The sequence below is a fragment of the Choloepus didactylus genome, chromosome 20 (assembly GCF_015220235.1).
Source record: "Choloepus didactylus isolate mChoDid1 chromosome 20, mChoDid1.pri, whole genome shotgun sequence".
NCBI lineage: Eukaryota > Metazoa > Chordata > Mammalia > Pilosa > Megalonychidae > Choloepus > Choloepus didactylus.
Window position 1 is genome coordinate 37,969,581 of NC_051326.1, and position 15,933 is coordinate 37,985,513.

General features: G+C 43.2%; 1 long non-coding RNA gene across 1 annotated transcript; it reads right to left on the reverse strand.

Moving 5' to 3' along the window:
- Positions 1 to 3,935: 3,935 nt before the first annotated feature.
- On the reverse strand, positions 3,936 to 15,469 carry LOC119516890. Its single transcript, XR_005213396.1, has 3 exons — positions 15,414 to 15,469; positions 10,582 to 10,753; positions 3,936 to 4,572 (listed from the first exon to the last, which is right to left on the reverse strand). It is a non-coding gene; the product is annotated as an uncharacterized LOC119516890 (long non-coding RNA).
- Between the last annotated feature and the right edge of the window lie 464 nt (positions 15,470 to 15,933).

Genomic DNA, 15,933 nt, shown 5'->3' on the forward strand with positions numbered 1-15,933 from the left:
GATTGTTGGAAGTGGGGTGGTAGAGGGGGTGAGCTGGAGAGAAAAAAGGTGGTGGTTGATGTTGGAAATTCAGATTATGGAAAAACTGTATTTATTGTAATAATAGGGTCGAGGATATGACAACAAGCATGATTGGCCACGTAAGATGGAGGACATGATGGTTAAAAAAAGGATAACTGAGGGCCAGGATGTCGAGAACATATTTTCTGTTACGTACGCTGTTTTATTCTTAGCCCTCATCACGATTTGTTAATAATATGTTTACTTGTTTATGGCTAGACTGTAAGCTCCTTGAGGGCAGGGACCATGTCTGTTTATTTATAGTAAAGTACATGGCATCTGTCATGTAAAAGGAGTTCAATAAATAGTTGTTGAATGAATTAATGAAATTCATCTAAAGAAAACACAAGATAGGGTGGGATACAATATACAATGCCTTCCCATTATTACTAGTTTCATCTAATTTCATAGAATATTATTTGGCCATAAGTTTCTGATGCATGCTACACCATGGATGAAACTTGAAGACATAATGTTGAGTGAAATATGTCATGCACAAAAGGACAAATATTGTATGATCTCACTTATTTGATATCATTAGAATATGCAAATTCATAAAATTAGAATACAGGTTACCAGGGGCCAGTGGGAGTGGGGTGGTGGTGGAATAGGGAATTAATATTTCATTGGTATGGAGTTTCTTTTCACAAAGAGTGAACCCTAATGTAAACTAAGGACTATAGTTAATAGTATAATAATTTTGTTTCATCAATTCTAACAAAGTTACCACACTAATGCAAAATGTTAATAATAGAGAAAACTGTGTGTGTGCCAGGGAGTGTATGTGAATCCTTTACTTTCTGTATGTTTTTCTGTAAACCTGCAATTGCTCTAAAAACTACAAAAAAGGAAAATAAAAATAAATAAAAAGATCAACTCTGAAAAAAAACTATTTTATCCTAATAATGATAGCCTTCTGTTAAAATAAAGGAATTAAAACATTAGAATGCAACAGTGGTTTTAAAAATAAATACATTTGACAAAAAGAATTCTAGCTGTGTGGGCCAAATGACAAGTTTTCCTCCATTGCTACGATCCTACTTTGACTGTTAGAGGCAGACACAGGGCATGACACAACCTAGTAGGGTGTGTGTGTGTGTGTGTGTGTGTGTGTGTGTGTGTGTGTGTGTGTGTTGGAGATAGTCCAAAAGGACAACAAACTGATTGATGATCAAGAGAGATTGATTTCTGAAGAACGATTAGGCCAGCTAAATCTGTGGAATTTCACTAATATGGGATAAAGGGGGGGAGGGAATGTGATAACAGCCTCCAAACATCTGAAAGGTATAAACAGCAGGAAAAGGAGTTATTTTGCCTGGCACAAGGAGATTTAAGTAGGAGTAATGGGATGTAATTAAGGAAAGGGAAATGTGGGCTGCATTGTCGAGAAAACTTCCTGACAGCATAAAACCATTAACTTGCAGCATTATCTCCAGTCTGGTCAAAGCCATCATCACTTGAGGCTCCAGATGGAGGAAAAGCCCCCTCCAGGGCCGGAGATCTGTGTGCTACATCCCAGCAGTGCCCATGAGCTTGGGTGGTTGTGCATCTTTCCGTGAGGTGAAGAACATGACCTGGATGGGGTGGAGGGATTACCAGGATCTGTTCCGGCTTTGATACTGGTGGTCACTCGCGAGTCTGGATGGCAGTCTCACCAGAGTTGACCGGAAAAGGAAGATGTTCCACTGAGAGGATGCCAGCCTGTGGGCTTCTCTCTGAATCTGGGCCATGCAAGTGGGTCCTGGGAGGCTCTGCTCAGGCTCAGAGAGAAACACAGTGGATTCCAAGGGGGAGTTAATGTGGAGGGAAGAGTCCCCAAAGAGCCCACCCCACTCCCCCAAACCTGCCTGAGGGAAAAGGAAAAACAGTCCCTATGCCAGTTTGGATGTATTATGTCCCCCAAAACACCATGTTCTTTGATGCAATCTTGTGTGGGCAGATGTATTAGTGTTGATTAGGTTGGGGCCTATTTGATTGTTTCCATGGAGATGTGACTCAATCAACTTGTAGGCAAGACCTTTGATTGGATAATTTCCATTCAGGGTGGGTCTGAATTAAATCACTGGAGCCATATAAAAGAGCTGACAAACAGAAGGAACTCAGAGCAACTGAGACTGACATTTTGAAGGAGTTGCACCTGAGAGACATATTTTGGAGATGGCCGTTGAAAGTAGTCCAGAGTTTGCCTGGGAGAAACTAAGAGAACACCCCCAGACGCCTAGAGGGAAACATCCTGGGAGAAAGCCATTTTGAAACCAGAACTCCAGAGCAGACACCAGCCATGTGCCTTCCCAGCTAACAGGGGTTTTCCGGACACCATTGGCCATCCTCCAGTGAAGGTACCCGATTGCTGATGTGTTACCTTGAACACTTTATGGCCTTAAGACTGTAACTGTGCAACCAAATAAACCCCCTTTATAAAAGCCAATCCATCTCTGTTATTTTGCATTCTGGCAGCATTAGCAAACTGGAACAGTCCCACTTCGTGAAACAACACTGTGTGAACTGCAGCCACATCACCAGTAAGCCATACCATTGGCACCTCCCTGAACACCAATGTGAAAAACTCCTGGGTTCAAGGACACTTTCCCAAATTATTGTTTTCATATTTGATACATAAAAATAAATACATAACATGATATAATGAGCACTCATGAAGCCGTCGCTTAACCCACCAACTTGCATCCATCTGCCCTGCAGCCTTCCCAAGAGATGACCACTATCATGAATTGGGTATTTATCACTGTCTTGCTTTTTGTCTTTTTTTAGTTTCATGAGCTAAAGTCATTGCTAGGAAAAAAGTGTCATTGAGAAATGGTGGCTTCAGAGATTGTACCTATACATAACGATTTATGAAAGGAATGAAATACCCCAGAAGAGGCAGATCTGGGGGTTAGGAAGGTCTTAAGAAAGATACATTGTTACTGAAAAGGCCTCTGAGAGTTTCCAGAGTATTTACCCCATGGCAGGTCTGTGCGAAGTGCAACGTGGTACTCGCTTCAAAAGCTCAACATCCTCAACCCTCTACATGCGTCTGGTGCCACATCTCTGGGGATATCGTAAATGGTACCTCCCATCCCGACCCTTTCCTCCCTAACGCAGTCATTTCCTCCCCACCCCAGGTGACATAACAAAGGGGAGGTAATGTAATGTACACTCTTTATTAAAAGTATAAACCAGTTGTTTATTTACAGTTATAGTAATAGAAGCTAGTACCTTTGAGAGCTTACTCTGTGTCAGGTGCTTTATATGCATTTTTTAAATATCAAAACAGGTAGGTATTCTTAGTACCCATTTATACAGGGAAAAGATTAAGTGATGGGCCAGGGTTCACATAGCTAGTAGTTGGATCCAGTGATGTGCTGGTAAATGTTAAACAGCTGGCTCTCAGGCAGGGTGGTGGAGAGCTCTGATCTGTAGCTTTTGACAGTTATCATGGTGTAAATATTCCCACTGTGGTCAATTTCAAATATCCAACAGGGCATCACTACATGGCTTTGGGAAGAAATATGCACATTGCCTTTCAGCTCAAAAGCTGATGCTAGCTGTCTCCAGCACATCACCGCCTCAGACCTGTCCAGTTTTGTTTTCTGGGTCCTTTCTGATGAATACTTTTATATATGACTTCATGAGAGTTAGGATAAAAACTGGGTAATTGTACTTTTTACCTCTCCTTACATCAGACTAAAACAAGGATTTTGCCTGGCAGCTCCAGGATTTAATAACACTGTGACTTTGTACAAAGTTTTGAATCTCTCTCAGTTTCTCTGATATCGTTTCTTTTTAAAAAATGGGAAAAACATTAACAATTATAAGATAATTGAAAGGACTAACCCATAGCACTTGTTTTGAGGTACACTAAATAAATCATCTGACAGTTTCTGCTGTTGCTTAAAAGTCTAGATGACGATATCCTCTGCACAGCGGGTCATAGCATAATAAAATATTGTCTCCTTTGGATCAGAATAGCAGTATTGAAAGGCATCTTGAAATGCTCATGACATCAAAATGAGAGTGTTCCAGCAGACATCTAGGAGATGTCAGTTTCCCTTACCCCAGCCCTCTGAGTCTGGGAAAAGAGGCTTTCAGGAAGATGCTGAGGCATCTCTGGATTCCACATGCTTGTCTCTCCTTCACCACAGTCTTGTGGTCTCACTTCCACCCCTTCCCTGTGGGAACGTTTCCTGCCATCAAGAGGCATCCCTATCGCCCTCTCGGAACAATCTTTCCGATGTTTGTCCAGATCATCTTTTCTTTCATAACCAGGTCTTACAGGGAGGTTTGAATAATACAGGAGCAGCAGGGTCAGTCTTGGCCAACACTTAAGGGACCGTATCAGGCACCTTTGGAGGGACTGAACCTTCCTCTGTGTCTAGATAGAATTCTTGAGAACTTGAAGGGAAACCGTCTTTCAAAGCTGGCTGGGCCCAGTGTGGGCAACTGAACAGCCAGGAGCCAGCCCACGGTCTGCTGCAGGTGCTCAGCAAGGACCTCCTTGGACTTGGTGGTGTGCTGAGGAAAGGAAACAAATGATCTTATGGCAACAGTGTCACACACAACAGAGAAGCTGCCTAAGAAATGCTAGTTGAGTAATTCAATGAATGAATGAATGAATGGATGGAAGATCAAGCTCTCAAAGAAATAAATCCTGATGTGTGGCCTGGTGGAGAATAACTGACAGCCGTGTAGGAAACAATGTAGACAAACTACAATCCAGCCTCCAAAAGAGAGACTTAAGCTATGTGGCCTCAAGAACAGCAAAGGTTTCACCAGACTAGGGAGGCAGTAATGTCTGAGGTTCCATTTTAATGTTATATACTACTGCTCACAAGTCTCATACTGCTGGAAACTCCTACAGAAACATTGCAACACCTGCAGGCATTTGTGGTCTCCTAAGCGTGGGCAGTGGCTGAGCATGCCCAGTCTGAGTGAATGAATGAATGAATGAATGGTGTATCAGACCCAAATGTCAGGTGCAGCTATCAATATACTCACATGCATACCAACTTCCCAAGGAAGTAGAGTATCAACAGCGACCCATCTCCCCCTAGTTACTGCTAAATGTCATCAGGACATGTCTGGGGTAGAAAAAGAAACATCTAGATCCCTGATCATCTCTTTCAACTTTTTTCTCAGTAAAGATACAGATAAGAAAAGAATAGGCAAGGTTCAGTCTATTCAGTTTGTTTAAACAGATTAAATAGAAATTGCTCCATCTTGATCTCTTTTGTTTCTTGATTCAGGGCTACTTCAGAGTCTGTACAAAAAATATATTCACGATCCTTGGGTTATTTCTGTGGGTTTTCCTGCTGCATGTTGGTAAATTCTGATCTAGTACAGGATTCTATTTTCATAGAAAAAATCACAGTTGAGCAATAAAGTCTTCTATTTTTTTTTTTTTTTTGACTTCTAGGAAATAAATTTAACATGCCCAGCTAGAATTTCATGCAACCTATTACTTGTCCTAAGGTAATTTCTTCTCAGACCATCTGAAATGCCTTAAAAAATAAAGTTCTATGACTATTGGTACACATAATAACTAGAACTAAATCAATAATATTTTTCCTGAGATCAACATGCAGGGAAACTAACTCAATAGACAGGTATGGAAAAATTCAGAGTGAACCTGTTGAATGAATCCTGTTTTTCCTGTAGATGAGGACAAACAAAACACTCATCAGCTACACTTTATGGTCATGCTAAATTGAACTACTAGGACTCCTTACTTTATGTAATAGACATGTGATTCAAATATTTGTGTAAATGAAACAGTTTACATTCAACTTAAATGCATTAGAATACTACTTAAAAGCATCCTATGTATTTTTAAGTGAATGGTTAGTACTTTATAAAGTAAACAATAATTTTCTAATTTATCTGTTCTCTTCCTGTAGAAAGCTATGTGTGTGTGAATCTTCCCACTTTATAGTTTTTGGTTTGCAAGGTCAACTTTCATATATTTATCTATTTTTAGAAATTTCACCTGGAATAGGGTAACTGAATTAAGCAGCAGGTTTTTCTTTGGTCCAACAATTTGCTACTCATAAGAATGTTTAATAGGACCTACGAGAATCACAACTTGTGCACTTAATTTTGTTTTCCAATGAATTAAATCAGGTAAGCCCCCTTACCATGTCAAATTATTTGTCAGTATGTACATGAAACACAATTAGAAGTTAGACTTTTAAAAACATAAATACTTCAATACAGTTAGGAACACTTCTCAACAGCCGACTACTAATACAAACCATTGTTCACATCTAACCATTGCTCCCCAACCCCCGCCCCCAGAGTTGACTAAAACAAGGCCTTTAATTTACTCCCACACTTTAAAAAGTTAGATTTTTCCCTGACTTTTCTGCAGCTCAGAATCCCTAAGTTTTTCACCGAAAGCCTTTATAAGCTGTCATCCTACAGCCTTCGATTCTCAGTCAGTCCCACCTCTCAGTTTTCCTCCTCTGTTGGAAGCTTCCCTCTTTGCGTCTTCTCCAGCCAGGTGGTCAAGTATAAGGCGTTGGAAGTAGAAGGATCCCATAGTTCTGTTAGTCTCATCCTAGCCAGTAAAATACTAACTTTCCTGCTGTCTAACTCTCTTGCTCCTCAAAACTGCATCTCTTTCCTATGCCATATATTGAATTTTACATTTTTAAATTGGTTTCTCCAATATCCGACTGCTTTAAAACAAAAGCTGTTTGGTATTGCCTAGAACTTCCAGTTACTAGAATGAGAATGCATTGCTGTGTCTCCTGAAGGCTGCAAGGAATAGACACACAGATGTCACCACAGGCATGGAATCCAACACAAACACCCATGGCACTTGCAAGTTCAGCCGTACAGGCATTCTGAGTCCCGTGGCTTCTAGGACCAGGATATGGAACTGGGGCAGAAGCTCAGCACAACTCAGAACACACCCTAACGCAAGAGACCCTGCTTCTCTGGGTTTGCCTCAAATTGTATACTTCCCCAGTGAGAGGATTTGACTGGACTGTTGGTTACCAACCAATATGGAGGTCCTTTATCAGGCAGAAACTTACACCAAATCTACTCAAACTCATTTAGCTTCCTCTTTCTATGTCTACTCTATGTGTAGTTGTCTTTGGTCCAATCTTCTGTCCCTTAGAGTTTCAGGTTTCCATTTTTCTTCAAACACACATGATACAATCCATAACAGCTTGTGTAGTGCAGAGGATGGGGGAAGGACTGGGGGCTGTTAAGGTACTATCTTCAAAAAATAGCATTGGATGTGGTAGACATCTAAAGTTTCAGAGACTTCTCTGGAAGTCTCTATTAAATAGACTAAGTCCTCTTGTACCTGCACTGATAATGTTGGCTGGTGACAACCTACTTAATTGAATAAATAGTAAATGTTTGACATACATTTACAAATGTTCCAAAAGTTTATTCTCAGGGTTTCCACTATCTCTTCATAGTCTTAACACTACCAATATGTCAACCTTTTCCTCCCACATACCAAGTTTCAAGCAATGTATAAGAAAATTTCATTATCAACTGTTTTATTCTTCATTACAACCCAGTCAGATAGTTTTTATTTCTTCTTTTACATATGAATACTTGGAGGCTGAAAAAGAAGACCTTTTTCAAGGTCACACAGTTCGTAAGTAACAGGATTTAAAACCAGATCTTTTGACTCCAAATCCAGTGCTCTTTGAACAGTGTTGCCTGTGCAAAGGCAATTTTTTTTTCATTTCCTGAGAAATGACCCTAATACCAATTAGCATGCCTCACTCTAACAAAGCTGCAATTGGGAAAATTCTAGTTATATCTGATGGACTTTCTTGTTTTCAAAAGAGTCAATGCCTTTTGGTGATCAAACTTTTGGGAAATGGACCAGGAAATGGTCCTGACCATCATGAGATGCAAAGGATTCCAGGACTATGATTTCCCCCATTACATGTGTTTTTTCTGTGTGGAAAGAGAACAGCCACATAAACACAAGCCCCGTATTGGTCAGTGGCCAGGGGACTCAACCTCACAGCATCACAGAAATCGCAGATGGGAAATAGGTCCTGCATCATTTTATCCAGTCCCGGGAAGGACATTCTCTAATGATTCCATGGGCTCCCACCCAGTCCCAAGAGATGCCTTCCAATTTAATGACTCCCCATAGTTGTAAATTTCCTTTAATTCATTTGCTTGTGACATTTGGGGGAGGCATTTTTTAAAAAATGAAAAACCAAGTCAAAAAGAAAAAAAAAGGTTTTTGTTCTCAGTCTAAAGATGATAGTTTCCCTTTCACAGAAAAATTAATTATTCCTCCTTAAAATTTACATTGATTTCCTTGACCTTCTTTGAAGGTGTTTTATTGTCCTCAGATAATAAGGGCAGACATGCATTAAGCACTTACTAAGTGCCAGACATTAGATTAGGTACTGCTTCATGCCATCCTCCCAACAGCCCAATAAGGAAGATACTATAACTTTTCTCCATTTTACAAATAAGGAAACCAAGGCTCAGAGAGATTTTTCAGCAAAGTCACCCAAGATGTAGCAGTGGAGTCCAGGCTTAATCCCAGATGTGGTCTGGGGAGTGAAAGCCCACAGATCAGAACTCTCTTGTCCCATGCCAACTTCTTTCAACCCAGAAATGAACACATTTTAATCATAACCCAAAGAATTATGATCTATTGCAGGCTTTAAATGGGACCCTAAAAGTGTTTCAATAACATTCCATAATGCATTTCTTCCCAAGACCTTCTCTAGACCTTGTCCTGTTCATTCAGGGTTATTATTTCCCTCTATTCTATGAAAGCAACAGGGATGACTGGAAGGGGAATTACTGGGATATGTTTCCTCGGGACCCTGTGGCTTCTAAAATCCCCGTGCACCACAGAACTCAAAGGCCAGGGTTTCTGTAATTCCCCTTCTCTGCAGCTCTTGGAATCTGCCCCCTGGCTTTGTGTTGTCAATGAATGTCTTTCCTCCTGATGTCTAAAGAGAGCAGAAATATAGATCCCCAGGTGTTTTGCACAGAGTGAAAACCAGCCCTCACATATCGTCTACCATGTCAGTTTAGCTCAGCACGTAATCCCAGCAAAGCTCCAAACCACCCAAAAATCAGTCAGCATCTTAATTGGAAAAGATGATCCAAGTTACTGGTGTATGAGATTATGGAAGTGAGTGAGTAGCAGAAATTATGAAGTCAGCATTCCTTGTCTTGGATAGCCCCAGGCTGCCCATTTGGAGCTATATCCCCCCATCACTGGGCCTCATTCCTACTTTCAAACACCACTTATTGCAGTTGTTATAAATGCAAATTGCTAGGCTCACCCCAGACTTACTGCATCAATCTCCAGAAGACAGATGTAGGAGATTTAATGCCAGCCACCACTGGACCAGTCTTACCCCATTTTGCCCCCTGCTAGCAGGGAAACACACCAGGTTGAGGCATAAAAGATCGATAGCACCAGTAATGCACAGAGTTGCTCTCTCACAGACAGCAGAGCTGATGGAAAAAAAATTAAAGTTCTCTTCTGCTAGAATGGAACAAATCACCCTTGAGTCCAACCACGGTATCCTAGTCACAGCTTCCCTTTAAAGTTGGGCACAAGATAAAACAAAAGACCTGGGTGTCCTAGATTGGGCCTGGCTCCATTGGAGCCAGTGAGCCTTCCACACAAATGGGACTGTGCAAACCTAAGGACTCGTCTGGGTTAATATCACGCCAAATGCTCACAGTGTCTTTTGTTGTTGCTTTTGTTTTGTTTTATTTTATTGATCTTTGTATTTAAATTCATTGCTTAATGACTTGGATTAATAATTAGCTATTCCTAGGCAGTTTCAGCTTCAAATGGCCCAAAATTAAATGTGCGTCTTCTCAGTAACCACTAGGTGGTGCCAAATACCTAGTCTGTGAACTTAAAAAGAACCAGTTCACAGGGGTCTGTGTCCCACTTAGCTGGGGGACAGTGTAGAAGAAAGAAACTAGAAGGGAAATCAAGTCTTGAAGAGAGTTTCAAAAGGAACAAGAAAAAAAAGAGGACAAATATAAACGTACTAATTCTAGAAGCCAGTCTAGGAAAAAGGATGGTGCTAAAATAATTATTGGGTCACAGAAGCCGGCATGTTTTTTGATGAGAACCATCACAGGGTGCCGCAAAGGCAAAAAGTGTGCCTGAAACTGGGTGCTCCCCGTTCACAACCCTTAAAATCATGGCAGAGCTCCTGTCACCGTGGCCCCCATGAAAGGCCCCGCCCCAGGCCTCTCTGACTCCCTGTTCTCTGCGTTTAGATGCTTTCTAACTGAGCTCTCCTGGATCCGGAAGTCAGGCTGTTGTTTTTTGTTTTTAAGTCACTTTGGCTTTTCGGTCTGCTCCATCCCCCGCAGGAAACCTGGAGCTGTTTACTGCCGCTTTGTCCCACAGGAGGGGCCTTTTCCCACCCGGAGAAGCTGCTCCCAGGCCCCAGTGATTCCAGTCCTCCCGACAGGGCAGCCTCTGGGCTCCTAGTCAGTGTGTTTATGAGACTGGGTTGTAAATCTTTTAATACCCACAGTCAGGCTCACCTTTGGATGGGGAGAAGAGTTGCCACCTTTTAACTCGTCCTGTGGAAACTGTCTTTCCGGTCATGCTGCTGTGACTTTTGACTTGGGACATACCAGACCAGCGGGGCTGGGCTCGGTGTGGCTGCAGTGAACCGGCTCCAAGCAACATCCTCTGCCGTCAGTCGGCATCAGCCTGATGGTCCCAGGAAAAACAGGAAGGCCTGGGGATGAGTAGAAAGGAACAACATTCCCAACTTCCCTGAAATGTATTTTGATCAACAATGAGAATGATCTTCTTTTTGAATGAGGGTTAGATGCTTTTCTTCCTGCCCTAAAACACTGGAGGGTGGGGGCTCACCTGTTTTTGTTTTGTTTTGTTTTGTTTCCCTGTCTCTGAAATAAAATGACCTGAAACAATAATGCCCTAGTTTTAAATATAGCATAACTTCCTGGGTGGCTTCAAGCCCTCAGACATAATCCAGTGCATCTCGGCAGGCCATTAATTCAAACTCTTTGATGGAAATAACCAGGTGCTAAGTGTGGGAATGAAAAGCCCCTTCCCTTGAGTGTCCCTGCCTAAGGGGGAAGCCTGTAACCTGGTCATAGGTTTTAACAAGTAGTGAAAGCTTTAAGAAGGGGTTGAGGGGGAGGTGAGGAAGCCTTCAGAGGAGACAGAACCCTTGACTGGGTCTTGAAATAAGAGTAGGAGCTTGCCAAGGGGGAAGGGCAATACAGGCCAAGGAAAAGGGGATAGCCCGAAGAGTTGCGGTATTATCAACCTTTCTTAATTGCTCAAATAGTAAAACAATTAACAAACCTACCCCCAAAGATCATTCATCCAAAAAGCATTTTATTCAGTTTATATCCGTGTTGCTCAAGATCAGCACTGCTGACCTTAAATACTCCCAGCCCTTAAGGATTTTGTAATCTCTAGAGCCAGACTGTTCTGCTGTAGTGACATTTACGGGATCTCTAGAGAGTGATACAAATACTGTATTGCTTTTATAATGTCAGTGATAAGAGGTATATAGAGCTCCGAGTTTTTAGGATGGAAGGGAGTTTGAAAAGCCTACAAGGCCCTCCCATTCACTTCTTTCTGGCACAAGCTAAATGTATACTCTGGAAGGACCCTCCTGGGAAGGTAACCTGGAGTTGGTGCTTAACTACAAGGCATGTTTGGAGCCTGGTGGGCTCAGACAACAAAAAGAACCCACCAGCCTGGAAGTGGCTCCACAGGATTCACAGATGGGAGTGGACTGGTCAGAGGAAAAGTACGGTGCTTTTACCCTTCTCATGGAGCTTACCACAGCTTCTTCTAGTCAGTTCTGCTGAGATCAAGGATGATTTCCTATTGATTTCTATAATTTCAGAACCAAGCATTGGCACCTGGTACATGGTGGGTGTTTGACAAATGTGCTCACTCAACCACGAGGTTTTTTCACTGCCTCTGGGCATCTATAGGCCCTAGAAAGAGGGCTAACTTGTGAACAGGAGGTTAGCGTAGACTGGAAAATTAACAGAAATTTTTTGAGCAGAAAGATCTGTGAATTAGTTTCTACTGGACTGGGCTGAGAAATTGGGCAGGTTTTGAATGACATGGAAGAGAGCGACCAGGAGTTCCTCTGGGGAACCTGCAAGGAGCTCTTTCTTGAGGAAACCAGTGCCTGGTGTTTGAACAGCTACTCCCCTCTTGGGGTCCACCTTGAGCATCGACATTGAACAGGACCACCAAGCAAACACCTCTCAGAGCTTTCTCAGATGTCTTTGTCTCCATGAACAAGCCAGACCATGCTGAGTAAGGGACTGGGAGTTTCACTCACCAGCTGGAATCAGTATGAATCTATTCACTGCCCACCCCCAAGTCGATTCTTTGCTCCTGGTGTCACCTGCAGCAAATAAAGTCAGAGCCACCTTTTCACTCATTGTCCTCAACTTGCTTTCGGCCTTGTGTACGCAATTCCCCAACACCAGGAGCTTATCTGATGAGGGTATTCCAAACCAAAGAAAGGCAAAGATGAGACACATTGAAAGAGTATGTTGCAATCACAGTCTGTCCTTCTTGGGTTTCTGGTTGAGTTGGAGAAGATGAGATCATGCTTGTCCAAGTTACAGTTCCCTGAGGGGAGATACTTTGTAAACGAAAAGAATAAGAAAGAAATCAGGATAGGCTGGCCTCCAGAACAATCAGCTCTTTGTTAAGCGCCTAATTTCAGTCCTGTTCAGCAGGTCCTTACTGTGAAACAGAAAGGAAGGCCTCAGCTTCTCCACCTTCCATGCGGGGATTATAATTCAGGTCACCCTTCCTGAAAGCTTCCGCATGAGCAGAGTATGAGCCTGCACATCCAAATGGCATCATAGTTAAGGATTTGTTGTTATTGTTTTTATAGCTGAAAGAGACCTTGAAGATTATCTTGCTCTACCTATTTTTTTTTTTATAGATGAGGGAAACAGGCCCAGTAGAGTGGGTGACTTGCCAAGTTGAACAAAGATTAGGGGCAGATCTGTATCTCCCAATTTCCAGCCCAGTGTTGTTTCCTTGTCATTTCACAAAGAAACTCAATCAGACGCAGTGAGAGGTTTGGGGAAAGTCCCAGCAACGGGCCAGGCAAACAGATTTGGACCTGACTGGCTCTCTTACTCTTTTTTATTCTTTTGGTAACTTTGAATAGGTTATTCAAAGTTTTGAGTTGGAGAAGATGAGATCATGCTTGTCCAAGTTACAGTTTGAGCCCCATTTAACTCAACTGTAAGAAGAGGACTAATTCCTATTTCATTGGGGTTTTATGAGGAATGAAGAGAATGTACATAAAGCACCTAACATCACAGGCATATACAAGGCATGATGTAATGTTGAGTCATTTCCTTATATTTTCTCTTGTCCCCATTGTCCAAACAGCCCCTCCATTCCCGCACTCCCTGACTCAATGTTATCACAAACTCTATGCCCTTCTCCACCTGTAGATTCCTGGGGCTTTCTCAGATATCTTCTTGCCTGAAATGATCTCTCCCTCTTTGTTTACCTACTTCTAAGGCTTTGTGGACAAATATAAATACAAATACACTATTCAAATTTCAGTTCATCTAATTATTAGTTAAACGAACTTGGTCACATCTTTTATCTGCTGAGGCTTAGTTTTCTTTTCAGTAAAGTGGGAACAATGATACCTACTTTATAAAATGTTGAGGATTAAATAGAACATGTACAGCACTTGACACATAGTAGGCACTCAAGATACAGCAGTTACTTCTTACGGTTTCATTTCGTGGGCTGGTGTGTATCACCAACTGGCCTGGAGCTGATGGCTGGGGTCATCCTTCACACTATGTGGGGGCGAGAGAGGGTGCAGAATGGACAGGTGGGTCACAGCTTGCAGGATTAACTGTGGGCTCTTCTAGTCCAGCCTCAGCCAAGCTGTCCTAGAAATCTGTCGGGCGAGCTGCGGATGGCAGCCAGCACATTCTTCAAATAGCACCACACTTTGAAGTGGACTTAAAATCTGGTGAGGACATAATAGCCCTGTTTTACTTATTATTCAAGAAGATGCCAAACACTTGCTAACTTTCAAAGTGACAGAAATTTTGGCCGAAATTATCACTCAGGAAGACCTAGACGAGGCCCAAAACTTAGGGGTATAAGGAATTTAAGCATAACACATTGTATTCCTCTTTGCCTTTTCCTTAAGTTTAAGACAAACATCGAGACCAGCCTCAAACGGGGAAACAAGTCACGGAAGGACAGCCTGGAGAAGGAAGCCAGGCTGGAGACGGTGGGGGAGGGGGTTGTGGGAAGAGAGAGGAAGGCAAGGGGGCGCTGAGGCCATTCACCCTGTGAGCTGGGTGACCAAGGCCGGACCAGTGCCTCCTCCCCGCTCCCCACCCCACTTCCACCCCCGCACCCCCAGTGGTGGCCCCATCTTCCTGGAGATTCTCTGCTAACTGCTCAAGCAGATGGAGGACACCCAGCAATGATTCTAGCTGCTAAAGAGCACTGGCATTGCCCTATCTACTTCTTCATCTATAAAGCAAGAAGGCCGCCTCCTCTCCAGCCTTTTTCACAGAAGGAACAGGTGGAAGAAAGAGGAGCCTAGCACAACAGTCAAGAGAGCCAGCTTCAAATGCCTGCCGATAAGGGGTGCAGTCTTGGGCAGATATTTATTTTCTCTGAGCCTTGATCTCACTTATAAAAATGAGGACACTAATATCTACCTCAAAGTTTTGCTATAAGGGAGTAAATGAGATGACAGGTGTCTGTGGGTGGTGCATAGTGACTGCTCAGTATTTTATAGCTGACCTTACTCTGGCAGAGTGAACGTTCTTCAGAGGCGAGGAAGCACACAGCGGGAGGTAGAAAGCAAGGACAACATGGGCTTCATCTCCATTTCCTTGATCTAAACTCTGAGAAGCATGCACACAAGGTTCTCCTCTCCACCGAGCTGTTCAGAAATCCAGGGCTGAGCAGCTGCCTAACCACGGGGCCAGGAAGGTTCCCCGGGCCCTGGGAACTGGCCGCAGGCCGTGTTGTGACACCCTGTGCACCCACACAGATTCGCAAAGCTCTCTCCGAACACTTCAAAGGGAGACCAGAGGCCTCTCTCAGGGATCGAGATGGCTGGAATGTGTGCAGCCTGCCATGGCTCTCCCCCCTCACCTCCTGCGGCCTTGGTCTGTGGTGGGGAAATGGCCGTGCGGGGTGGGGACTGGGGAGAGTGTGACCTGAGAGAATCCCTGCCATTCCCCAGACAGAGCTAAAGGGAACACAGGGAGATCACAAATGGATTGCCCCACCATTCCATCAGGCCTTGCTGGCATGGTGGCCAGGGGGCCTGCATTCCACATCCAACCCTGCCTCTTACCTGTAACACTGGAGTAAGCCTCTCAACCACTCTGGTCTCGGTTTCCTCAGATTTTCAGTGACAATCAATGAACTGCACTCTCTTCCCAGCTCGAAGACGTAGAGGTTCTCCAAAGACCAGAGCGAGAGAGCAGCTCCCACTTGCGAGAGCAAGGCCGTGGCCTGGTGGTGTCTGGACACACTGTTTGGTAGGGAGCCTTCACTCTGAGATTTAAGAACAGTCTGTCCAGGTTTATGTTAAGACTTGCCTCCAGGGGTATCACCATCTCAGCTAAACGGAGCTGAAATATTTCTTAGGGGACTGAAAACAAATCTAGAAAAAAGAAAAAAAAGTTATCCACAGGGATGTTTTTGCTAGTTTGCTGCCCCCGTTTGAGTGAATTAATATGTTGCAAGTGGGCCTAGGCTGAGACCGGGGTTGAGAACAGTTGTTTGCAATGCAGCCTAAAGGGAAGGAGGACTCAGGAAAGGTGAATTAGCGGACACCAGCTTGGCAAGATAAAGTAGGTCTGTGAACATGC